Raw genomic sequence first — 27,852 nt, forward strand, 5'->3', positions numbered from 1 at the left:
TTTGACTTCTTCTGAGTATCCGATTAGAATTTCGGAAACATCACGAAGAATTACTCAGAGTAAGTTATCAATATGTGCAAAGTTGGGAAAGAGAAGATGAACTCAAAACGGAATTCCTCTACCTATTTTCAGAAGTTCTCTAATCTCGAGGACGAGATTCGTTTTAGGGGGTAGGTTTTGTAACACCTCAAATCCATCAATTTAAAATAATACGTTAATAGTTATTTAAAACCTAGTGGGGAATAAAGTAGAAATTTAAAACAAGTGTTTGACCTCATTTGTCTTTAGAGAATGATTTTTTTGTTTTCTCATAATTGATTGATGATTTTATAAAATCCCTTTTATGTGAAACCCACTTAATTAAAATAGGAACTTTGGTCCAAAAATAAATATTTTAATTAGAAATAATTTTGGTATAATTATTATGATTTTTTGAAGTATTTAAAAAATATTTATTTCTATTTTTATGGGTTATAAAAAAAGATTTTTTTGGAAACCCTAGCTGAATCGGCCGATTCAGCCCATATAGGACTAGCTGCCACTCCCCCTCCTCTCTCCCACTGACGGGTAGGCCCCACCCAGCCCCTTTCCCTTCTTCCATCCACTCCCATCCTCGACCCCACGCCATCGCGCGCGCCCGCGCTAGCGCCTGGCCGAACCGTCCGCGCCCTCTCGGCCACGCCCAACCCCTCGCCTCCTCGCGCCCGAAACCTCCATCGACGACCCTTCCTCTCCCCCCCACTTCCCCTCCCTCCATCAATGGAGGTAACTGCCGCAGCCATGATTGGCCACCGGCCTCTCCCTCCCCGACTCTCCCTCTCCCCTCTATAAAACCGGCCAATACCGAGTTCTCCCCTCCCCTGCCGAGCTCGCCCTCTCGATCTCCCTCTCTCCCCTTCTCTCTCGCTTGACCACCACCGCCACCACACCCGTGCCCCTGCCCCGGCCTCGTCTCGGACGCGTGCCCTCACCTCGGCCACGTCCCGGACCATCCGTGCTCGTCCCCGGACCATACGCGCCCGTGCCTCGCCGTCGACTGCTCCTTGCTCGACCCTGTTCCTCCTCTCCCTTCGTTCATCGATGAACTGCTCGAACGCAAGAACTAGAGGTTGAAGACAACTCAAATTTTATTTAAATTATCAAAATCATGTTTTATGTAACTATTTGTTTTAATTTGTGTATATTGTGATTGTCGGTGGGAAAATCCTTCGGTCGGGTGGCGGAATGCACCCGCCCTAATCCTAAGATGAGGAGGGGGCCTAATCGTTTGCCTGTTTGGTGAATTTCCGATGAACACAAGAGGACTCGAGGGATTATAGTGGTTCAGGCCGCTGGAGCGTAATACCCAACCTCCACTGTGTGTAAGTTGTATTGAGCGTGTCCCTTGTAACGCCGTGTCCCCTCCCTTTTATAGTTTAAGGGGGGTACATACAAGGATGCTGAGCTCCGACATGCGGGCCCAGGAGCATAATGGAAGGAATACATTATGTGAATAATTAATGCTGATAGCACATATGAGTAGAGGTGTATAGGCGGAGTCGTTTAGATTCCCCCGTCTTAGTAACGCGTGAGTAATCAGCGGGAGTCATGATGACTGCAGTCCATGCAGTATTGATAGGCAGTGACCCTTTTCCTGGTAACACAGGAGTAATGGTGAGTCATTGTCCTTGCTATGGTAACGTGTGAGTAACAGCACGGCCCACGCAACGTGGACTGGGCGCGCCTCCTGTCACTGGAATAGACAAACGCACGTCTTATCCATAATAAATGCAAAGACGCGTGTAGCCTAGAGGCTTTATGTCAGGCTCCGCCCGTTGGCTTACGCCGCACGCAGTAGGCCACATGGCAGCATCGGGTCTCCACCTGGGCGGGGAGCAGGGGTGTATGTGATAAGGTCTAGATCTCACCAGATCAGGTCTGGACACGTGTCGGCACTGGACCCCCTCCTGGGTCTTGATTAAGGCCCGGGTATGCTCTGTCCTGGGACCCTGGGACCCCACTGTGGATAGCCTGGACCCCATACAGGGGGTCCGGATCCCATTCCAGGGGTCCGGTTTGCACATGTGGAGGTACTGGACCAAACTTGGAGGCCCGGACCGTATATACCGGGGTCCGGCACCTTCCCATGGGGGTCCGAACTCGCTAGTGATACCTCAGAGTATGTCACTTTCTCTGGACATGTGGCGGCACCGGACCCACCCATGTGGTGGGGTCAGGTGCTGTTGCTGGCCCAGAGTAGTCGCCCGAGGCTTGGGGTGAGTCATGGCCTGGTCCCACGCGACTAAGAATAGCCGCATGGGTACTGCATCTTTATACAGTAGTAAAGGGTACCCTAGTTTCAGGGTACAGACAGTGGCCCCCGGGCCCACATCAGGGGAGGATGCGAGCCTGCAGGTGGGGCCAAAGCTTGTACTTTGCCTCAACATGGCCTGATCGGTGATTGGCGCGCTGTTTTCAGCACGTCTAATGACGCGCCCACTGTCAATCCACCTTCAGTCACGTCAATTGTCATATCTGTCCCCGCGGCTGACTGACCCACGGTCCCCACGCTTGGCGGTTTCGTCGGGCCACGTGCGGGGCGCCTCGTTGCCGATGCACTGGTTTAAAATAACCTTTTGTCTTCTGCAGCGGCCCCAAGGAGGCATGCTATCGCGTGCAGCAGTTCGCATCCTGCTCTTTCTACACCCGAAATCTGGCAAACGAACTGTATGACTTGTGGACCTGGGGACCCGGGCCCCCGTGTTAGACACTGGGCTGCCTGGGTCCTAGGTGCTCGTCGAACGGGATTTCTTGCGGCGTTTCAGGGGCGAGCGGGAGAGTTTCCCTGAGAAGGGATTCAGGTTTCCTTGAAAAAGAATTCACCCCGCGTGCAGCAGTTACCTTTTTGCATTCTCTCCCAATCGGTTGCGCCCCTTTGCCTTCGTGCTCCTCTGTTCCACGCCTGCGCCGCCGCACACGCCATGGCTTCGCTCGGTCACCCTGATCACTTTCAGGCTGCGGAAGCGCTCAATCTGGTGTGTCGCCTGCTTAGGTGGAGCCCACTAGGGCTCACCGGAAGAATCCGTGCCGGCACTGCTCCCCTTGGCAATCTCGCCGCCGGGGAGTTTGTGTTGTTCACGTCCTACATCTCTTGTGGGTTGGCGCTGCCGATTTCGCCCTTCTTCCTGCTACTGCTAGAGGAGTTCGGGCTTCAGCTTCAACACCTCACGCCCCACTCCATCCTCCAGGAAGCAATCTTCGTCCACCTCTGCGAGATGTTCATAGGTGTGGCCCCCTGCACTTCCCTCTCCTGCTACTTTTTCGTGCTGGTCAAGTCCGGGAAGACTAGGGACCACATCGGTGCCTACTATTTCTAGACGAGGCCAGATCCGGCCATAGTCTACATCCCCACCTTTGGTGGTGCGAGGTGGGAAAACTGGCGCAGCGACTGGGTGATTGCCAGCACCAAGGCCAACGACTGCCTCATCCTGCCGAGCGATGGGCCAACGCTCGACCGCAAGCAATGGAGGACCAAGCCATCCCTCTCGCCAGAGTTCCTGCCGTATTGGACAGGATCAAGGTTTTGGCTACGGGCGGCCTGTCATCAAAGCACGTGGTTGGCGATCTCCTGAAGCGTCAGATCACGCCGCTGTAGAGGAGGTCGCGCCTATCCTGCTGGTTCACCGGCCCGAACGACATCGGTAGGATCCAGCGCGGGCCGGGTATCGATCTGTCCTGGGATGAGCTGGAACTCCTGGTGGGGGGATTACTAGGGAGACTTTTGTCCCTGAATCCCTAATACTCCCCTAGGACATCCCGGCGCTCTGTGATGACCTAGGCCTGAGGACGGCGATCTTGGCCATGTTGCCGACCCTCGACGACAGCGGCGTGGCGGTTCGCTAGACCGGTGGCCGGGACCCCCTCCACGGGATCCGGATCTCCGATGCACCGGCTGGAGGTCCCTAGCCCGCCGGTGTGGCTCACAGCGCCAATCCCGTCGTGGCCCCCAACCCCTTGGACAAGGGCAAAGGGGCTGCAAGCAGTGCCTCCGCCCAAGGTAGCTCCAAGGGGTTGGAGGAGGAGAGGCGACACAGGATTCGTTGCGCGGACGGGTCGCTCATTTCGGAGCCTCCCCAGAAGTGCCAGAGGGCTGCAGGTGGGGCTGAGGAGGCCAGCTCCTAGGCCCACGACGCGCAGAGGCGCGTGAGTCCTCCAATTCCGCCGCCACCACCACCACCATCCGAGGGTGATCACTCTCGGGGGCACCGGCAACAGCAATAGCAACAGCAGGAGGAGCAGCGATCGCCTCGCTTCCAGGGTCACTCGAAAGTCCAGGGCCCCAAGTAAGTGTAGTCCCTTTTTCCACGAGTCTAATAATCATGCCGACAAGTCTTAACCCGTCATCTGTTTGCCAGGGCTTCTTCCTCCGCTGCTCCCAAGGTCATGCCTCCTCCGCAAGATACCAGGTCCACCGACGGGTCTGGCTCTCAGCAGCAGGAATCTGCTGAGGGTGGTGCTGGTGGTCCGCTCCAAGCTGCTGCTAGGACAGCGCCAGTGGCTCCCCATGCCCCAACCGGGGATCCGGCGGCAGCGGTGCTAGTGTCAGGTGGCATCACAGTGGCGGAGCAGGTCCCAGCTAGGGGATTCGCGCCCACTCCCGGCACTGGGGGTGACACAGGAGGCGCGTCCAGCTCCAACCCCCCGCCTGCTCCGGAGGAGATGGAGGTGGTGTTTGGGCGGCGACTCCGGTCAGGTGCCGAGCAAGAAGCGGCACCAGTCCCCCTCCCCCGCATGCTGTCCCGTGCCCACCAGGTTCTCAGTGAAACTAAGGAAGCAATCTTGCGGGAGTGGGAGGTGCTTCAAGCTGAGCACCAGTGCCTCAGTGACTGGTGCACCCAACTGGAGGAGCGCACCAAGACGGCATCCCGACAGTTCACCTCCGAGCGGTCCCAACTCAAGCGGGAACGCAAGGAGTACAAGAGAGACCTCCAGAGGGTGTGTGCCAGGGAGCTAGAGGTGATCCAGAGGGAGAAGAAGGTGGATAGGAGGGAGGAAGCTGTGACCCAGAGGGAGGCCGTCACGACAGAGTACCAGGCCAAGCTGAGTGCCCTGGATCAGACTTTGGAAGCCCAGTGGGCCCAGCAGGTCAAGGCTGTGGAAAGGCTGTAGAGATGGCAGCAAGAGCTCGAGGGCAAGGCCAGCGATGTCGCCCTCGTCGAGGAAAACCTTAAGGCGAAGGAGCAGTCCTTGGACAGCGCGGGAGACGAACCTCGCCAGGCGAGAGACGGATCTCGCCTTCAGGGAAGAAATGCTCACCTGACGAGGCGAGTTGCTGGCCGAGCAAGAGCTCGAAGCAAAGGAAAAAGAGAAGAAGCTGGAGGAGCAGATCTGCCAGTTCAATGCGGCGCAGGCGGCGCCGGGCCCCCAGGCAATGGAGGCCACCAGAAAGGCCCTCGAGGATCTCTAGGCAGAACACCGCGCTGGGGTCCAGCACATCGCCGAGTGGGCCGGCAAGGCAAGCACGACACTAGTGCCACTAGGGATGAGCCCCATCCCAGTGTCGGAGCTGCCAGTGTCGATCTCCGATGCCCTTCCAGTGCTGGACTCCGCTGCCAATCGCCTCCGGTGTCTGGATCAGATCCTCGGTGCCCGCCTGGAGGTAGAGGGCAGCAAGCTCTACCGGGTGGTGGTTGAATCTGTCCTGACGTGCTTCCGGAGCCACGACCCCGCCATATCCTTGGCGCCGGTGATCGATGGTCCGGTGGCCGCCACAGAAGACGCCACCCGGGAGAGTGTACAAGATGCGGTGGAGATTGTGGCCGCACGCTTTCAGCGTGATCCTGCCGACGCTGAATAGTCGATCCTGTAGAAACAAGGCGAGGGTTCAGCTAGGGGCGGCTGTAATAACTTTTGGTTTTGTAACATATTCTAAGAACCGCTAATGATGTAGCACTGGAACTTAAACTTATCTGTATGTTATTTGTCCTTGCTGTGTGTAGCGTCATCAACTTCCCCCTGGTACTTGGCCCCCATGGGAGGTAGGCTCGATGTGTCGAGGCTGGATACCAGTACACCAAAGATAAAATTGGTGGTCCGGCCCCTAGGAGGTAGCCTCTACAGTTTGAGACTACCTACTACTAGACTGTAGGGATGGCAATTTTACCCGTGGTTTCGGGTATCCACGGATATCCGACCCGCCGGTTTCGGGTTCGGGTACAAAATTTAACCCACGGGTCTCACCCATACCCGACCCGTGATAAAATTGGGTTGGGTACGGGTTTAATAATTTACCCGCGGGTACCGGAGGATATCCGAAATTTTCAGTTTCCATTTTTTCAGCCCACCAGAAATCGGCCAACCCAGCCCAATGTCCTTTATTCAATCACCCAGGAACCCTAGTTTTTCTCTCACGGTCTCACCTCAGGCAGTCACACACAAACTCAACCACCACTCCACCAGCCGCCAGAAAGCAGAAACCGCTCCAGCGCTCCTGCTCCTCGCCGGCGTCGACCCTGCCGCGGTGCCACACTGCCGCCTGTGTGGCTGGCTGGCTGTGTCCCTACCCGGCTTCCCCAGCTGCTTGGCCGCCACCCGCCACCGCCACTCCGCCAGCGAGGAGCGAGATCCAGGCGAGGTGACCAAGCGAGTGCGGGCGTCCCTGCTTCCCGTGCTGGTGTCCCTGCGTCCAGGCGAAGCGACCAGGCGAGTGCGGGCGTCCCTGCGTCTGGCGTCCCTGCTCCCTGCTGTCCATGTCGTTTGCTGTCTGCGCACTGGGAGCCGCTACCAATTGTTGCAGAGGCTTCATGGCGGACTGACTAACTAGACGCCGCTTCAAATCTCAAGTCAAATCTCAAATCATGTGTTGTTGTCCAAACTCCAAAGAAACTCCAAAGAAAATCATGTGTTGTTGCCCAGGCTTGCTTCTGTAACAAAAATCAGATTTATTATGTCTTGTTTTTTTGTTCTACCTTGTCATTTATCAACCATGTGTTTTATTTGTGTGGAGTGTAATTATACCCGCGGGTATCCGATACCCGCCCGATACCGGATAGGTACGGGCACGGGTACAAAATCCTACCCACGGGTATAGTCACGGGCGGGTATGAGTAATACCCGCGGTATTGTCGCGGGCGGATATTTACCATACCCGATCCGAACTCGACCCATAGCCATCCCTACAGGACTGGGACCTGGACCTGCACACAGCTTCGGCTTTGAAGTTTTAGGAGCACACCCATAGGACCCACCATCTGGTATCTTTCATCCTTTGATTCATGCAACATGACCTGCAGGATTTAGCCTGAGAATCCAAGCCGTATGCCCGGACCCACAGGATCACAGTTCCAAATACTAGGACACCTGTTGCAGAGCGGTGGAGTGTGCAGGCTTAGGGTACGGAACCATGCTAAGCAGCTACACAGCTCCGGACCATTCCAGGAGACGAGCGTCCATTCTCTGGAACTGGACCCGAGGTTGTCGGACCCCCTGCAGCAGTAGAGGGGTCCCAAACTGCCAGCCTGGCTACTCAATTCGGATTTCATCATACCAGCAAGGGTGGGAAAATGTATGGGTGGGTTAGATAAAAAATAATGCTTGTAAACTGAAGTAGAATAAAACCATCACAAAAGCACATCTAGGGGGTAAATATTTTCCTAATAACTTGATATACATGGGTGTAGACCAATAGACCGGGCTTACGAGGGCGGGCCTCACCGGATTGATGTACACATATGCGCAACCTAGTTACAAAGGAAGAAAACTCAACCCCCCAGTTTTCCTTCTATGGATAGAACTTACGGAGATGCTCTATATTCTAGGGATTGGAAAGAGGTACTCCTTCTGTTGTGGCAAGGCGGACACACCCGGGTCGGCATATGTCCGTCACCTTGAAGGGTCCTTCCCAACTGGGGGAGAGTTTGTGGAGCCCTTCTCGGTTCAGTACTCACCTTAGGACTAGGTCCTCGACCCTGAGCTCCCTACTATGCACAAACCGCTGGTGGTAGCGCTTGAGCGCTGGGTTGTACCGTGCATTCCGGATCGCCGCTCGCCATCTACGTTCATCGATGAAGTCCATGTCCTCATGCCGCAGTTATTCCTGCATAGATTCATCGAAAGCCTGGACCCGTGGTGAGCCCATAATGATTTCGGGGGGAAGACAGGCTTCAGCCATGTAGACCAGGAAGAACGGGGTCTCCCCGGTAGCTCGGCTGGGTGTGGTCCGGTTCCTCCATAGTACACACGGAAGCTCGTTGACCCAATTTGCACCATGCTTTTTTAAGCAGTCATAAGTGTGTGTCTTGAGTCCCCTAAGGATTACAACATTTGCCCTCTCAGCTTGGTCGTTGCTCTTGGGATGAGCAACAGACGCAAAGCAGAGCTGGGTGCCGATGCCCTCGCAATACTCTTGGAAGAGCCGACTTTTGAACTGGGTCCCGTTGTCTGTAATGATACGGCTTGGGACCCCAAATCTACAAATAATCGACTTGAGGAAGGCAACAACAGCACCCTGGGTGATACTGACCACAGGGGTGGCCTCTAGCCACTTTGTGAATTTGTCGATAGCGACGAAGAGGAAACGGTACCCGCCGACAGCCCTGGGGAATGGTCCCAGGATATCCACCCCCCATACGGTGAATGGCCAGAAGGGTGGAATCATTTGCAGAGCCTGAGCCGGTGTGTGTATCTTCTTTGCATGAAACTGACATGCTTTGTAGGACTTTACCAACTTAGCTGCATCCTGGAGAGCGGTTGGCCAATAGAAACCGTGCCGGAAGGCCTTACCAACCAGTGTGCGGGATGATGAATGACTTCCGCACTCACCTCCATGGATCTCCGTGAGCAACTCACGGGCCTCCTCCTGGGTGATGCACCGCATGAGAATGTCGTTGGCGCCACGACGGTATAGATCCCCTTCTACCACCGTGTATCATTTAGCCAACCGCATTATGCGCTCTGCAGACACATGATCTTCAGGAAGGATATTTTCTTTCAGGTAGTCCCAGACCTCAGAGATCCATGCATCGCGACCACTCTAAGCTACTGGCTATGGCGCTAAGAGGTTGGCAGGACCCTCTGTAGCACACACAATCCTTGGTGGGTTCTGCAGATGGAATGCCACCGGGACTGCTAGCTTCGAGGTGCTAGTCTCGCCCCCTTCGCCCGGTTCGGCAAGATGGGCGGTAGGCCTTAGCAGCCGTCTTTCGAAGACGCCCTCGGGCACGGGTGCCCAAGTTGATGCTCTCGTGGAGAGTTCATCTGCTGTTGAGTTGTTAGCCCGAGGAACATGTTGCAGTTCCAGGGCAATGAAATCCTTTTCCAGCTTCCTTACATGGAGGAGGTAAGCTGCGAGCCTGGGCTTGTTGCAGCTACATTCTCCGCGGACCTGCTTGATAATCAGCTGGGAGTCCCCCTTCACAAGGAGCTGGCGGATCCCTAGGGATAGGGCCACAGTCAAGCCAAAAATCAGTGCTTCATACTCTGCCATGTTGTTGGTGGCCTTGAACTCAAGGTGCACCATGTACTTCACTTGATCTCTGCTTGGGTCGATGAGGACCACTCCTGCACCACCACCCTGCTGGCGGGCGGATCCGTCGAAGAAGAGCGTCCGGTGGGGCTCGGTGAAGACCGGAGCCCTAGGCTCCGTAGGTGTGGGGCCCGAATCGGGATCCGGACCCCCAGGAGCGCTCGGTGAAGGGGTCCATTCCACGATGAAGTCAGCCAGAACCTGGCTCTTGACAGCGTGGTGAGGATGGAAGTCCAGTTGGAACTCAGCAAGCTCCGCGGCCCACTTGGCGATGTTGCCTGTGGCGTTAGAGTTGTGGAGAATGGCCCTTAACGGGAAGGAGGTCACCACCACAACTTTGTGTGCCTGAAAATAGTGGCGCAACTTCCTGGACGCAACAAGTATATCATAGATAAGCTTGTGTGTCTCAAGGTACCTGGCCTTTGCCTCATGGAGGACTTCACTAACGTAGTAGACTAGCTTTTGGATGGTTCGGACCCCTGCGGTTGGTCCTAAGCCCTCAAACTCTTGACCTTCCATCACCATCGTGGTGGTCGGACCACCACCTTCTTGTAGGGGAACTTTTTGACTCCCCTGGGGATGTTGTGCTGTCCTTTCGGCGACCAGCACCATGCTCACCACCTCTGTTGCCGCTGCAATGTATAAGTGCAGCGGCTCCCCTGGCTCTGGAGCTACCAGTATTGGTAGGGACACAAGGTGCTGTTTCAACTCTTGAAAGGCTCGTTCTGCCTCCTCAGTCCAAGAGAATGGGCCGGACTTCCGTAATAGCTTGAAGAAAGGTAGCGCCCTCTCAGCCAGTCTTGAGATGAAGCGGCTAAGGGCGGCCAGTGACCCCATAAGCTTCTGGACGTCCTTGATTCGGGCCGGAGGCCTCATTGTCTCAATTGCTTTGATCTTCTCTGGGTTTGCTTCAATGCCCCGGTGCGAAACCAGGAATCCCAGCAACTTCCCTGTGGAGACACCAAAGACGCACTTTTCTGGGTTCAGCTTCGTGCGTGTTGCCCGTAGCTTGCCAAAGACCAGGGTTAAGTCTTCCACTAGGGTTGACCCTCTCTTAGTCTTGACCATGATGTCATCAACGTATACCTCTACCCTGTCCCTAATCAGGTCACCAAAAGTCTTACTCATCGCTCGTACAAATGTTGGCAAGGCGTTTTTCAGACCGTAAGGCATTACAACATAACAGTAAAGCCCATCCACAGTTACAAAAGCGGTATACTTCATATCTTGCATAGACATCTGGATCTGATGGAAACCAGAATAAGCATCTAGGAAGGACAAGAGGTCACACCCAGAGGTAGAATCCACGATTTGATCTATTCGTGGAAGTGGATATGGGTCCTTGGGACAGGCCTTATTGAGGTTGGTGTAGTCGATGCACATCCAAAGCTTCCCGTTAGCCTTGGGAACGATGACTGGATTGGCCAGCCATACTGGGTGATAGACCTCTTCGATGAAGCTAGCGCGCAGCAGCTTCTGGACCTCCTCACAGATGAAATCCTGCCGCTCAATGGACTATCTCCGAGGCTTCTGACTCACCAGTTTGGCGTCAGGGTGGATCTTCAGATGGTGTTCGATCACCTCCCTGGGGATCCCAGGCATCTGCGACGGTTCCCATGTGAATACGTCGGCATTTGCCTGAAGGAAGGCGACGAGCACGATTTCCTATTTCTCCTCCAGATTGCCCGCGATGCGAGTGGTCAGGGAGGAATCCCCGCTGAGCTGGATAGTCTTGACAAGACCGCCGTCTGCTCCAGATGGTTTCACCTTAGGCACCTTGGTAGGTGCCTTGGTAAAGGAAGTCGAGGGGTCCCTCCCCCCGTCATCCGGGCGAGCGGTTTCTGTCGCTAGGGCATGCAACTTCTCGATAGCTGCAAGCGTAGCGGGGCGGTCGCCCCGCACAGTGAGGACCCCAGAAGGGGACGGCATCTTGAGGACCAAGTACCCGTAATGGGCAATGGCCATGAACTGGTACAGGGCCGGCCTGCCAATGATGGCATTGAAAGGGAGGTTAACCTCCACAACGTCGAACTGAACATTCTCAGTGCGGAAGTTCTCCTCAGTCCCGAATGTAATTGGGAGTGCGATGCTCCCAAGGTGTTACACCGGTTGAGGGCCCACTCCGGAGAATGGGCGAGAGGGTCCCAGTCGGGATCCTAGGATCTGCAGTTGCCTGAACGCAGCGTGATTGATGACGTTGAGCGTAGCCCCACCATTAATCAGGACATGATGTAGCCTCACGTTGGCGATGACAGGGGCGGTGATGAGTGGTAGTATGCCAGCCCCTGCCATGTTTTCGGGATAGTCGGATGCCCCGAAGAAGATAGTGGTGCTCCGCCACCGCTGATGTGGGGCTGCCTTCGGGACCCCTGGGGTCGCCGAAAGGACCTCACGACGTAGGGACTTCACGTTCCTACGGGTGGTGAGCTCCCAGCTTTCGCCATACATCACGTACAGCTTCTTGCGGCGGTCGTTGTCATCACCGGAGTCAGAGTCTCCAGTGAGGATGTCCTTGAGGACTTGCTCGGGGGACTGATACCCGAGGTCCCGTTCTCCCGCGGCCAGGTCACCTTCGTCGACCTTCTCCTTGCTAGGCCGGCGACGAGGCGGCGAGCCATCCTTGGAGGCCTGCTCGCGCCGCTCGCTGATGCGCTTCACGAGCTTGAGGATCTCTCGGCATTCCGAGGCGCTGTGACGACTGTTGGGATGGACAGGGCATGAACCACTGTTACTTCCCTGTTGCCGTGGACGCTTGCCACGCTCGATCCGGCCCCCAGCCGCTGCTATGGCGACTGGAGCACCAGACTGCGGCCTATCGTGACCGTGGTTCTTCTTCTTCTTCTTGCCACCGCCCTGGGTGGCAACACCTGAGCCGCCCGTCTGGGTAACTCCAGTCTGCGGTGCCGAGTGCCATGCACGACCCTCGACAGCTCTGGCGCATTTGTCGGCTAGAGCAAAGAGCGTAGTGATGGTTTCTACTTCATGCGTCGCCAATTTCTCCAACATCTCATCATGCACTCCCTGTCAGAAAGCAATGATAATAGAGGCATCAGAAATGCAAGGTATAGTCCCTCGTACCTTGGTGAAGCGGGAGATAAAAGCCCAGAGAGTCTCCCCGGATTCCTGCCTCACTGCATGGAGATGAGCCTCCACGCCATGCTGCTGATAAGCACTGGCGAAGTTTGCTGTGAACCGTGCACAGAGCTCTTCCCAGGAGTAGATCGACCTCGGGGTGAGGTTCATGAGCCAGGTCCGGGCCGGCTCGGTCAAGGCTACATGGAAGTAGCTTGCCATTACGGCAGTGTTTCCACCAGCTGCCGTAATGGCGGTGACGTAGACCTGCAAGAATTCTGACGGGTTTGATGTACCGTCGTACTTCTCCGGCAGGTGTGGCCGGAACTTGGGTGGCCAAGTCGCCACGCGAAGATGATCCGCTAGTGCGGCACAGCCCACGCCGACCAAAGGGACACCCGCCTGGATTCGGGCGCCCCTTGCAGTGAAGTCTTGTCGAGGTTGTGACCCTCGATGTTTTGCCGGCGCTCACGCGCCCTCTCCAGAGAGACTCGAGCATCCTCGCCCGCACGCCTGCGGTTGAGCTCTGCCCGCAGGTCGTCAGTCCGTGCACCCTTCACTAAGGGTGAGCGCACAGATGCCAACGCCTCGCGTTGACGCCAGAATGATCGTGGCCTAGACCTTGCCGAGCTAGGATGGGCCATGCCGAGAAGACGATCGACATCCTCGCGCCACTGCCTCATGGCGCCCGGTGAGGCCATGGAGCTAGGAGGGTTACGTAGTAACTCCCTGGCTGCAGACAATGCCCCACCAGGAGCAGCTCCCGACGGAGCCCTAGATGTCTGTGCGGGCGTGTGCTGCTACGCAGCGTGCATAGCAGCAGCACCAGGCGCAGGGCAGTAAGAGCCTCGTGGCACGGAAGATGCTGTCCCTTCCTCCATCAGGAAGTCCTCGGGAGACAAGTCGTGGTGCTCGACGATCTGAACCATCGTGTCGAGCAAGAAAATAGGCGAAAAACCTAAAGCAAGACCCCCTACCTGGTGCGCCAAATGTCGGTGGGAAAAATCCTCCGGCCGGGTGGTGGAATGCACCCACCCTAATCTTAAGATGAGGAGGGGGCCTAAGCGTTTGCCTGTTTGGTGAATTTTCGATGAACACAAGAGGACTCGAGGGATTATAGTGGTTCAGGCCGCTGGAGCGTAATACCCTACCTTCACTGTGTGTAAGTTGTATTGAGCGTGTCCCTTGTAATGCTGTGTCCCCTCCCTTTTATAGTTTAAGGGGGGTACATACAAGGATGCTGAGCTCCGACATGCGGGCCCAGGAGCATAATGGAAGGAATACATTATGTGAATAATTAATGCTGACAACACATATGAGTAGAGGTGTATAGGTAGAGCCGTTTAGATTCCCCCTGCCTTAGTAACGCATGAGTAATCAGCGGGAGTCATGATGACTATAGTCCATGCAGTTTTGATAGGCAGTGACCATTTTACTGGTAACACGGGTTAATGGTGAGTCATTGTCCTTGCTATGGTAACGTGTGAGTAACAGCACAACCCACGCAACGTGGACTGGGCACGCCGCCTGTCACTGGAATGGACAGACGCACGTCTTATCCGTAATAAATGCAAAGACGCGCGTAGCCCAGAGGCTTTATGTCAGGCTCCGCCCGTTGGCTTACGCCGCGCGCAGTAGGCCATGTGGCAGCATCGGGTCTCTGCCTGGGCGGGGAGCAGGAGTGTATGTGATAAGGTCCGGATCTCACCAGATCAGGTCTGGACACGTGTCGGCACCGGACCCCCGCCTGGGTCCTGATTAAGGCCCGGGTATGCTCTGTCCTGGGACCCAATGTGGACGGCCTGGACCCAATACAGGGGGTCTGGATCCCATTCCAGGGGTTCGGTTCGCACACGTGGAGGTACTGGACCAAACTTGGAGGCCCGGACCGTATATACCGGGGTCCGGCACCTTCCCATGGGGGTCCGGACTCGTTGGTGATACCTCAGAGTATGTCACTTTCTCTGGACATGTGGCGGCACCGAACCCTCCCATGTGGTGGGGTCAGGTGCTGTTGCTGGCCCAGAGTAGTCGCCCGAGGCTTGGGGCGAGTCATGGCCTGGTCCCACACACAGCTCCTTTACCACGCGACTAAGAATAGCCGCGTGGGTACTGCATCTTTATACAGTAGTAAGGGGTACCCTAGTTTCAGGGTACCGACAGTGATGTGTATGTAAACGCTTAATTTAAAGTGTATGTGATGAATTAGTATATTATTATCTGTCTTATGGTGTATGTTAATTGTTTACAATTATTTTAGAATTTATGTTTAGAAAGAAGAATGACAGGATTTTGTAGACCAGGTGTTAGTGATGAAAACACTAGATGAGTGATTTCACAATTACTAGTCAGTTACCTGTGCGTTGCGACAACTCACAACAATACCCACGTAAATTATCCACCAAAAAGATCTCAAGATTTTCTATTGATTGTCTCCACTCTTCACATAATATTTTTATGAACTCACGGGTACCATAGGCAGCAAATCAGAGACCCCCATCCCTCGCCTCCCTAACTTCCAAGGTTTCATAGAGCAGGAGGGGAAGGGAAGAGGCGGACATACCTGTTCGTTGCCGGAGAAGGACACGACGAAGACATGGGCATCTGGAAGCGACATAGGTAGTATACCATGAGATATATAGGGAGAGAGCACGCAAGCGGAGAAAGAAGCCCAGCCAGAGCAACTCCAAACCAAGAGGCACCTGCACCAGGCGTCAATCCGAGAAGGGCAAGAGAATGCAAGTGTCTTCTCAGCCCTGGACCCGCTGAAGCGACACAACACCACCACCAACTCCGTAGCATATGCCGACTGCTGCCACGCTACGGGCCTTGGTTGTCCAATATCTCAGACCTAGACTCCTCATCGCCAAGATAACCTAAGCGTGGCAGGCGCCACCATGTCCTCCTCTACTGCACCACGGAGAAAGGCCAGGAGCATAACCAACTCGCCCCGTACCCGCGTCGACGAGCGTTGGTCGGCTCGCGGCTGCGACCGTGGGTGGGGGCAGTAGGTTGGGGAGGAAGAACAGGGTGAAGGCCCGGAATACGAACGGGACGTCCGATCACGGCGGAAACAATGGTACACGCTTGATGTGAAACGTCCTTGTGAACGTGCAATAGCCACTACGCGAGTCGGTGTCGGGGCTAGTGTCGGACGAATGCGGGGAGGAGACGCATGCTCCTATGCCCTCTGCCGAGAATGGGGTGGCACGGTGGTGGAGGCATGAGGGGAGAGAGAAAAGAAGTAGAATGGCGAACGAGGTGGTGGTAACTGAGGCGAGGACCATCATTATCGTGCAGAGGTATAGATTGCCAAATGGGTCGTGTCTGGCGAGCCGGCCCGAGGCACGACCCATTTAATAGTGTCTGGGCCAACCCGGCACAAGCGACGTGTTGTGCTTGGGGCGTAGCCTCGGCCCGTAGTGCTGGCCCGGCCCAACATGATTTTTTTATTTTACAAAAAGCAAATATACATATGTACCATTTATATTCAATATTATAAACACTTGAGCATGATGTTCTATTGGTTAAACAGCTTCACCCAATGTCTCCCACCCTTCTTCCATCAGGGTGTGGGTTCAAACCCTACCTCCTGCACCACTTTTTAACATTTTACGCTGAGTTGATTTGGAAAAAATGTAGGGACTTTTTTTGTAAAAATATAATGCAGGACGACCATTGAAATTGGTGCTTTAAATATAGTACAGAAATCTTGTTTATAATGAATTTAGAGTTTAGTCTAGATGTATGTACTCATAGGTTGATATATTTAATTTAGAACCACTAAATAAATAATAGAAGCTTTATTAACATTGAGATAATATAAGTAGTACATGTGTTCATAATAATCCAAATACTGTACTTTTTAACATTTTACGCTGAGTTGATTTGGAAAAAATGTAGGGACTTTTTTATAAAAAGATAACGCAGGACGACCGTTGAAATTGGTGCTTTAAATATAGTACATAAATCTTGTTTATAATGAATTTAGAGTTTAGTCGAGATGTATGTACTCATAGGTTGATATACTTAATTTAGATCCACTAAATAAATAATAGAAGCTTTATTAACATTGAGATAATATAAGTAGTACCCGTGTTCATAATAATCCAAATAGTGTACTCCAATCAGTGGTTTAATTTATTAATAAAATTATTTGACCTCTAATTATTATGATGACATTTTTCCTTTAAAGAACAGATAAAACTAAAAGTAGACACGTGTTTATGGTAGAAATAATTAATTAATTTATTTCCGTAGAGTTGGTTAAATCACTACCTCTAAGCTATGTTATGTAAAGTACTTTGTAGTCGAATTTCCATATATCTTTCACTATTGATAATCCAAAAATAGAATTTATATTTTATGTCGTAGCAAATGGATGTCAATACGTGTAGACTAATGATATGATTACGAACTAGGTTTTATTCTAGACATTTTTTAGTATGGTTTGTATGGTGAATGTTATTCATGTAATGGGGTATGTTACTCATGTAATGGTGTATGTTTATTTATTTGATGAATGTTTTTATGTACAATATGCGAATCTATATTAGAACCTGATTTCGTGGTAGAAGACCAAAATACGTTTGAAGATGATCCGCGGGACACCTTTGAGCAAGGAAAGTGGATTCTCCCTCTGCATTTCTGTTTGTACCCAAATAATGCATATAATAATGTTTACTTTTGGATATCTGCATAAATTTGATGGTATTTGCCTAAATAGGGTTACCTAGAAATACCAACCTTATTCCTTGATTACCATGGGATAAACACTATGCTTAGTAAATGTGCTACTGCTCAACTTGATCATTATGATGTCACTCTTTAATGATACTTTTGTTCCGGAAATGAAATTTGTATTATGATGTTAACCCAATGGTTAAACAAGATCATTTGTATTAAATGGAACATGGAGTGACCACCCAGGATAACAGTGCAACCACGAGTGCTATCAAGGCCCTGACTTTGGTAAATAGCTCTATAGACTTAGTGCTTAGCAACCCTACATAAAAGATGGGGAAGAGGAGGCGGCAGTGGTTTGGTGGCTGCTCATGTTAACATGGGGTGGTATTCTTGGCTAAGTTACCTTGCCCAGAGGGTCACCAATATTGACGTGGAAACCTTAGCAATGTGGCTTTGTACTAAGGATATTTTATGAAAGCATCATAATGGATCCCTAGTCATTCACCTCGGCTGTGTTTACGGGTCTGTACAACCTAGGCTAGATGTGATACATGGCTTGTGGGTAAAGTTGTACCACCTCTGCAGAGTGTAAAACTGATCTGTCAGCTGTGCTCACGGTTAAGAGCAACCTGGACCCTCACATGATAACTGAACTTAAAGATGGAGAATAAATCGTGATCCGATGATTTATAAATGGTTTGCTTAAGTGGTTTCACTTAAGTGTTTTTGACATAATCATATGCTTATTATTAATTGGGAATTTTTGGGATACACTTACAATTAGTTAGTTAGGCGTTGTTAATAAAATATTGACCAACTAAAATGCTTATCGCTTAACCATAGACTACCTTGTTAACCTTGCATAACTCCTCCCACTTGCAGAGCCCCCACCATAAGTGACCTCACCCCTTGCTAAATTTTTTATCAGAAGCTGATGAGGAAGATTGTGGTGATGGTGATGACGGGTACTGAGTCTAGCGATGCGCCAGTCATTTTCCTGTGGAAGATTACCCATGCTATTTTCGCTCTACTTTGATGATAATACTATTTAAGACATTTATGTCTGGATGATGTAATAAAGTTATTATACACTTTTTACGCCTTTATTGCATTGTATTTTGATATATTACACTTGTGATATATGTGGAAAATGGATTCTGACACACATATGCTATGCATTCAGTTTTGCCCCTAAAACCGGGTGTGATAGTGCTGCTGCTACAGTCTTAGGAATGATGGTAAAAATGTTGAGCCTTCAATTTTATTTTAAATTGCTCTTTGTTACTTGTCATCGTTACGCAACCTATATTAATCTTAGCTTCTAATGTCTTTTCGCCTAAATCTGTTGCGCTATTGTGTTGTTTAGATATTACTTTTACTATCTAATTATTTCTATACTATATTAAAGCATCAGTTTCAACGGTCGTCCCGCGTCATTTTATTACAAATAACCCCTCACATCTATTTCAAATTAACCCGCTGTACGACCGTCCGCTCCGCGCAACCAACCTCCACGTCCCAAAACACACATCCGCATATAGATGGCCAAATGGCGGCCCGACATGGGCTTGATGCCCGTGGGCCACAACTCTGGCCCGGGCACGACATGTCGGCCTGATGACTGTGTCGGGCCGACCCGTTAGCCCGTCGGGCCATTTGGTTAAATGGAAGAAGGGCGGGAGACACTGGGTGAAGCTGTCTAACCAGTAGAACATCATAATCAGGTGTTTTAATATTGAATATAAATTGTACATATTTATATACGTTTTTTTGTAAAATAAAAAAAATCGTGTCAGGCTGGGCCAGCACTACGGGCCGAGCCTACAACCCAAGCACAACACGACGCTCGTGCTGGGCTGGCCTAGGCACTTTTAACTGGGTCATGCCTTGGGCTGGCTTGTCATACACAACCCATTTGGTCATCTATACCTCTGCACGATAATGATGGTCCTCGCCTCAGTTGCTGCAACCTCGTTCGTCATCCTGCTTCTTTTCTCTCTCCCCTCATGCCTCCGCCTCCGCGCCACCCCATTCTCGGCAGAGAACGTGGGAGCAGGCGCCTCCTCCCTCTATTCGTCCAACACCAGCCCCGACACAGACCCGCGCAGTGGCTATTGCACGTCCACGAGGACGTTTCATAGTATGCGTGCACCATCGTTTTCAACGTCGTCGGATGTCTCATTCGTCTTCCCGTCCTTCGCCTTGTTCTTCCTCCCCAACCTACTGCCCCCCTGCTCACCGTCGCAGCCGCGTGCCGACCGATGATCTTCGACGCGGGTACGAAGCGAGTCGGTATTGCTCCTAGCCTTTCTTCGTGCGTGCCGTCGAGGAGGACATGGTGGCGCCTGCCACGCTTAGGTTATCTTGGCGATGAGGAGTCCAGGTATAAGATATTAGACAACCAAGGCCCATAGCATGGCAATAGTCGACATATGCTACAGAGTTGGTGGTGGTGTTGTGTCGCCTTGGTGGGTCTAGGGCTGGGAAGGCATTCACATTCTCTCACCCTTCCCGGACTGATGCCTGGTGCGGGTGCCTCTCGGTTTGGAGCTGCTCCAGCTAGGCTACTTTCTCCGCTTGCATGCTCTCTCCCTATATGTATCTAGAGGTATACTATATATGTCGCCTCTAGATGTCTAGGTCTTCGTCGTGTCCTTCTCCGACAACAAACATGTATGGCCGCCTCTTCCCTTCCCTTACTACTCTACGAAACCTTGGAACTAGGGAGGCGAGGGAAGGGGGTCACTGATTTGCTGCCTATGGTACTCGTTCAATGGCTCGACATCGCCTGTCTACATGGCATTTTCCTTACCACGATGTCAACTCGGTATGCTTCTACCGCTTCTATGTACATGTCACCCATCCTTATGTCATTGCAAAAATTATTGTGTTGTTCATCTGTTGTTTTGGGTGTTAGTTTTTTGTTGTGCTAAGGACTGAACATAATTTGGGTGTGTTAATACTTTATTTATTGTCTACACATGGTTTGTGTTCTTCTGATGATGGCTCATGGATCCTGCAAAATATGTGTTAGGATTTGGAGATCCATGCGGACACTACCACAGGGTGCTCGTCTCTTGTGTTCTTGGCTCTTGCAAGCATTAGGTCGTTTCTGAGACTACATTGGCGCAATGGACTCCATGGTGTTTGAGGTTGTTGAATTGGATGGAGCAACAATGATTTGTCGCACTAACAGTAAAAGGAAAAGTTATTTGTTGGTTTTAAACATTAGTAATTGCTACGAAGTATAATAATTTGTATGGAGCGCATCCAGTTTAGCAACCACTCCATATTTTGATCTATTCTTTTTATAAGTTTGAGTTCATGTGACTTATTTTAAAAACTTGAACTCACAAACTTGCTCTTATTTGGTCTTTGTATAGTGGAATTATGTCGTTCTATAATATCTATCCGTTCATTTAGTTGTTGTGAACTCTCTTCTAATCGCTCCCTTCATTGGTCGTGTTGTACCAAGACATATTGGATGGAGTAAACAACAACATCAGTTAGTCAAATCAAAAAAAAATATTATGCGAAGAGCGGAGACAATCAATAAAAAATCTTCAGATCTTTTTGGTAGATAGTTTACGTAGGTATTATTGTGAGCTGTCACAACGCACGAGCAACCAGGGTCGTACCTGAGGGGTGCGGAGGGTGCGGCCGCACCAGCCCTCCAAAAACAGAGGGGCCCCTAGCCACTGGACGCTAGCACTTTTTCCTGTTAAACATATTTATCCTAGACACAAATACACAAAGAGCGATGCGCCATCGATCAGTCTCGTTTAGATTGTTAAACTAATGTCTCAATTACTTATCGAATACTCCATCCATTCTAAAATAGTATTTGTTTTATCTCTTGATTATTATGTTTACATTCAACTAGATGATGATGAATCCACTAAAGAAGCAAAACAAATTCTATTTTGATATAGATATAGTATTATTTACTATACATATGTGTTGAGGACCATAATTAGGGGTACCCCCAAGACTCCTAATCTCAGCTGGTAACCCCCATCGGCACAAAGCTGCAAAGGCCTGATGGGCGCGATTAAGGTCAAGGCTCAGTCCACTCAAGGGACACGATCTCGCCTCGCCCGAGCCCAGCCTCGGGCAAAGGCAGCCGACCCCGGAGGATTCACGTCTCGCCCGAGGGCCCCCTCAAGCAACGGACACACCTTCGGCTCGCCCGAGGCCCAGTCTTCGCAGAGAAGCAACCTTGGCCAGATCGCCACGCCAACCGACCGTATCACAAGAGCATTTAATGCAAGGATCGCCTGACACCTTATCCTGACGCACGATCTTCAGTCGACAGAGCCGAAATGACCGCAGTCACTTCGCCGCTCCACTGACCGACCTGACAAGAAAACAGCGCCGCCTACGTCGCTCCGACTGCTGTGCCACTCGACAGAGTGAGGCTGGCAGCAGCTAAGTCCAGCCTCGGGCGCCATAGGAAGCTTCGCCTCGCCCGACCCCAGGGCTCGGGCTCAACCTCGACGCTGGACGACGGACTCCGCCTCGCTCGACCCCAGGGCTCGGGCTCAACCTCGACGCTGGACGACAGACTCCGCCTCGCCCGACCCCAGGGCTCGGACACAGCCTCGGCCTCGGAAGACGGTCTCCGCCTTGCCCGATCCTAGGGCTCGGGCTCAACCTCGACGCTGGACGATGGACTCCGCCTCGCCCGACCCCAGGGCTCGGACACAGCCTCGGCCTTGGAAAAACGGTCTCCGCCTCGCCCGACCCCAGGGGTCGGACTCAGCCTCGACCTCGGAAGACGGACTCGACCTCGACCTCGGAGGAGCCTCCGCCTCGCCCGACCTAGGGCTTGGACCGACCAAGTCGCCAGGGGGCCATCATTACCCTGCCCCTAGCTAGCTCAGGCTACGGGGAACAAGACCGGTGTCCCATCTGGCTTGCCCCAGTAAACAAATAATGATGGTGCCCCGCGTGCTCCATGACGACGGCGGCTCTCAGCCCCTTACAGAAGCAAGGAGACGTCAGCATGGATTCGACAGCCCCGACAGCTGTCCTTCCGCAGGGCTCCAGCTCTCCTCCGACGGCCACGACATCACATGAACAGGGTGCCAAAACCTCTCCGACTGCCACGACGACATGTACTTAGGGCTCTAGCTCCTCTCTGCTAGACACGTTAGCACACTGCTACACCCCCCATTGTACACCTGGACCCTCTCCTTACGCCTATAAAAGGAAGGTCCAGGGCTCTCGTACGAGAAGGTTGGCCGCGCGGGTGAACAGGCCGACGCATAAGGCTCTCGCTCTCTCTCTCTCTCCCACGCGAACGCTTGTAACCCCCTACTGCGAGCGCACCCGACCTGGGCACAGGGCAACACGAAGGCCGCGAGTTTCCTCTTTGCCTGTTTCTTCCCCTCTTCGTGCTCCATCTCACGCCGACCCATCTAGGCTGGGACACGCGGCGACAATTTACTCGTCGGTCCAGGGACCCCCCGGGGTCGAAACGCCGATAGTTGGCGCGCCAGGTAGGGGCCTGCTGCGCGTTGACGAACAGCTTCCCGTCAAGCTCCAGATGGGTAGTCTCCAGCAACCTTTCCAACCCGGAACGATGCTCCATTTCGGGAGTCTTGAGTTCATGTCCCTCGATGGCAGCTACGACATGATACTCCTTCCTCCGCCGCGCGACAGCGACAATGGCGGCCGTCAGCCTGCCCGCCGGCGGCGGAATCAACGACGTCTTCCCCACATGGCGGAAGAACAACATCCGGGTTTGTCCCGTCACCTCCCCCACCGACGGAGGAGGAGGCGGGGCAACCATGGCCAAGCAGGAGGCGGCGCCTTGTCGGCTGTCGAGCAAGTCGACGACGTCGGCGCCCCAGCGGGGGACACGTCTGGCTTCGACCTTGCATCTGAGACGAAGACGAGCGCCGTTTCCCCGCAACACGCCAACCCCAAGCAGACGAACGACGCCAGCACGCTTGCGAAGGACTTGCTGGGCGTCGCCCTCGTACCTGAGACAACGGTGCAGTCCGCCCTTGACTTGACTTTGTCACCGCCCGTCGACCAAGAGGTACCGACCGATTCCCATCTTGTGCCTTTTGGATTCAGCTTCGACCCACCAAGCGACCTCGCTTCGATGGAAGCCTTCATAGAGGCATGTACCAACCCTCCGGGGTACCATATGCGGTCGCCCTGGGACAGACTGATGGTCGTCTCGACCTACGGACCCTCGGGTTCCGAGGAAGATGACGAGACCGACTTTTGTTGGGATTTCTCCGGGCTCGGTAACCCTAGTGCCATGCGGGACTTCATGACCGCATGCGACTACTGCCTCTCCGATTGTACCGATGGTAGCCGCAGCTTCGGCGATGAGGACTGCGGCCCAAGTCGTGAATGTTTCCACGTCAATCTAGGGGGTCCCGGCGAAGGCAACCATCTTGGTATGCCGGAAAACGGCGATCCCCCTAGGCCTGCGCCACGCGTTGACATCCTTCGGGAGCTAGCTGTGGTCCCAGTCCCTGCGGGGGGTCAGGACGCACAGCTCGAGCAAATCCGCGAGATGCAGGCTAGGCTCGACGAGGGAGCAGGAACACTTGAGCAGTTCCGATGGAACATCGGGCAGGAATGGGCAGACCAAGCTCTGGCCGGAGAATCGCGTCATCTACCCTAGGGCATCCAACACCGCATTGACGACGACGTCAGGACAAGGCCGCCACTGGCTTTCAGTGGGGTCGGCAAGAACCTGGCTGCAACAGCAATACTACTTCGCGCGATGCCGGAACCATCGACCACCGAAGGGCGGCGTATCCAGGGAGAGCTCAAGAATCTCCTAGAGGATGCCTCGGTCCGACGGGCCGAACGCTCTGCCTCCCGAAGGCAGGGGTACCCTCGGAGCATCGCGCCACGACTTCTCGATTCGTGCGGGAAGCCTCGGTCCACACCGGGCGCACGCGCAACACGGCGCCTGCGGCCTCGGGTCGCCTCGGCAATGAGCACCACCACCGCAACCGTCGAGCCCACCTCGACGAGAGGGTGTGTCGAGGCTACCACCCTAGGCGTGGGGGACACTACGACAGCGGGGAGGATCGGAGCCCCTCGCTCGAACCACCCGGTCCGCAGGCTTTCAGCCGGGCCATACGACGGGCGCGCGTTCCCGACCCGGTTTCGAACCCCGACTACCATCACAAAGTACTCGGGGGAGACGAGGCCGGAACTGTGGCTCGCGGACTACCGACTGGCCTGCCAGCTGGGTGGAACGGACGATGACAACCTCATCATCCGCAACCTCCCCCTGTTCCTCTCCGACACCGCTCGAGCCTGGCTGGAGCATCTGCCTCTGAGGGAGATCTCCAACTGGGACGATCTGGTCCGAGCCTTCGCCGGCAACTTCCAGGGCACGTACGTGTGCCCTGGGAACTCCTGGGATCTCTGAAGCTGCCACCAGCAACCGGGAGAGTCTCTCCGGGACTACATCCAGCGATTCTCGAAGCAGCGCACCGAGCTGCCCAACGTCACCGACTCGGACGTCATCGGCGCGTTCCTCGCCGGCACCACCTGCCACGACCTGGTGAGCAAGCTGGGTCGCAAGACCCCCACCAGGGCGAGCGAGCTGATGGACATCGCCACCAAGTTCTCCTCTGGCCAGGAGGCGGTTGAGGCCATCTTCCGAAAGGACAAGCAGCCCCAGGGCCGCCAGCCGGAAGACGTCCCCGAGGCGTCCACTCAGCACGGCACCAAGAGGAAGAACAAGAAGAAGTCGCAAGCAAAACGCGACGCCATCGACGCGGACCTTGTCGCCGCCGCTGAGTACAAGAACCCTCGGAAACCTCCTGGAGGTGCCAATCTCTTCGATAAGATGCTCAAGGAGTCGTGCCCCTATCATCAGGGGCCCGTCAAGCACACCCTTGAGGAGTGCGTCATGCTTCGGCGCCACTTTCACAAGGTCGGGCCACCGGCGGAAGGTGGCAGGGCCCACAACAACGACAAGAAGGAGGATCACAAGGCAGAGGAGTTCCCCGAGGTCCACGACTGCTTCATGATCTACGGTGGGCCAGTGGCGAACGCCTCGGCTCGGCACCGCAAGCAAGAGCGTCGGGAGGTCTGCTCGGTAAAGGTGGAGGCGCCAGTCTACCTAGACTGGTCCGACAAGCCCATCACCTTCGACCAGGGCGACCACCCCGACCGCGTGCCGAGCCCGGGGAAATATCCGCTCGTTGTCGACCCCGTCATCGGCAACGTCGGGCTCACCAAGGTCCTCATAGACGGAGGCAGCAGCCTCAACATCATCTACGCTGAGACCCTCGGGCTCCTGCAGATCGATCTGTCCTCGATCCGGATAGGCGCGGCGCCTTTTCACGGGATCATCCCCGGGAAACGCGTCCAACCCCTCGGACAACTCGATCTTCCCGTCTGCTTCGGGACTGCCTCCAACTTCCGAAGGGAAACCCTCACGTTCGAGGTGGTCGGGTTCCGAGGAACCTACCACGCAGTACTGGGGAGGCCATGCTACGCCAAGTTCATGGCCGTCCCCAACTACACCTACCTCAAGCTCAAGATGCCGGGCCCCAACGGGGTCATCACCATCGGCCCCACGTACCGACACGCGTACAAATGCGACGTGGAGTGCATGGAGTACGCTGAGGCCCTCACCGAATCCGAGGCCGTCATCGCCGACCTGGAGAGCCTCTCCAAGGAGGCGCCAGATGCGAAGCGCCACGCCGGCAACTTCGAGCCAGCTGAGATGGTCAAATCTGTCCCTCTCGACCCCAGCAACGACGCCTCCAAGCAGATACGGATCGGCTCCGAGCTTGACCCCAAATAGGAAGGAGTGCTTGTCGACTTTCCCCGCGTGAACGCCGAAGTCTTTGCGTGGAGTCCCTCGGACATGCATGGCATACTGAGGGATGTCGCCGAGCACTCGTTGGATATCCGAGCTGGAGCCCGACCCGTGAAGCAACCTCTACGTCGATTCGACGAAGAAAAGCGCAGAGCCATAGGCGAGGAGATCCACAAGCTGATGGCCGCAGGGTTCATCAAAGAGGTATTCCATCCCGAATGGCTTGCCAACCCTGTGCTTGTGAGAAAGAAAGGAGGGAAATGGCGGATGTGTGTAGACTACACTGGTCTAAACAAATCGTGGATTCCACTGCTGGGTGCGAAACCCTGTCTTTCCTCGATGCCTACTCAGGGTATCACCAAATCAGGATGAAAGAGTCCGACCAGCTCGCTACTTCTTTCATCACACCTTTTGGCATGTACTGCTACGTTACTATGCCATTTGGTTTGAGGAATGCGGGTGCGACGTACCAAAGGTGCATGAACCACGTGTTCGGAGAGCACATTGGTCGAACGACCGAGGCTTACGTCGATGACATCATAGTCAAGACGAGGAAAGCCTCCGACCTCCTCTCCGATGTTGAAACGACATTCCGGTGTCTCAAGGCGAAAGGCGTAAAACTCAATCCCAAGAAGTGCGTCTTCAGAGTCCCCTGAGGCATGCTCTTGGGGTTCATCGTCTCCGAGCGGGGCATCGAGGCCAACCCGGAGAAAATCGCGGCCATCACCAACATGGTGCCCATCAAGGACTTGAAAGGCGTACATAGGGTCATGGGATGCCTTGCGGCTCTGAGCCGCTTCATCTCGCGCCTCGGCGAAAGAGGCCTACCTCTGTACCGCCTCTTAAGAAAGACCGAGCGCTTCACTTGGACCCCGAGGCCGAGGAAGCCCTCGGGAACCTAAAAGCGCTCCTTACCAGCGTGCCCATCTTGGTGCCCCCCGCTGCCGGAGAAGCCCTCTTGATCTACGTCGCCGCTATCACTCAGTTGGTCAGCGCCGCGATCGTGGTTGAGAGACGAGAAGAAGGACATGCATTGCCCGTCCAGAGGCCGGTCTACTTCATCAGTGAGGTGCTGTCCGAGACCAAGATCCGCTACCCACAAATTCAGAAGCTGTTGTACGCGGTGATTCTGACGCGGCGGAAGTTGCGACACTACTTCGAGTCTCATCTGGTGACTGTGGTGTCATCCTTCCCCCTGGGGGAGATCATAAGCGAGACAATCTCGTTCGCCCCTCGGAAGGCCATCATGTCCCAAGTCTTGGCGGACTTTGTGGCTAAATGGGTCGACACCCAGCTCCTAGCAGCTCCGATCCAACCAGAACTCTGGACCATGTTCTTCGACAGGTCGCTGATGAAAACAGGGGCAGGCGCGGGCCTGCTCTTCATCTCGCCCCTCGGGAAGCACCTCCGCTACGTGCTACGCCTCCATTTCCCGGCGTCCAACAACGTGGCTGAGTACGAGGCTCTTGTCAACGGGTTGCGCATCGCCATCGAGCTAGGGGTCCGACGTCTCGACGCTCGCAGTGACTCGTAGCTTGTCATCGACTAAGTCATGAATAACTCCCACTGCCGCGACCCGAAGATGGAAGCCTACTGCGACGAGGTTCGGCGCCTGGAAGACAAGTTCTACGGGCTCGAGGTCAACCACGTCGCCCGGCGGTACAACGAGACTGCGGACAAGCTAGCGAAGATAGCTTTGGCGCGAACAACGGTTCCCCCGAACGTCTTCTCCCGGGACCTACATCAACCCTCAGTTAAGACAAACGACACGCCCGAGCCC

General features: G+C 53.9%; 1 pseudogene; it reads right to left on the bottom strand.

Annotated features, from left to right (window-relative positions):
- Window positions 1-13,374: 13,374 nt before the first annotated feature.
- The window catches only part of LOC109942836 (translation initiation factor IF-2-like), a 78,252-nt pseudogene continuing 63,774 nt past the window's right edge, over window positions 13,375-27,852 (bottom strand).

This window comes from Zea mays, chromosome 10 (assembly GCF_902167145.1).
Source record: "Zea mays cultivar B73 chromosome 10, Zm-B73-REFERENCE-NAM-5.0, whole genome shotgun sequence".
Classification (NCBI taxonomy): domain Eukaryota; kingdom Viridiplantae; phylum Streptophyta; class Magnoliopsida; order Poales; family Poaceae; genus Zea; species Zea mays.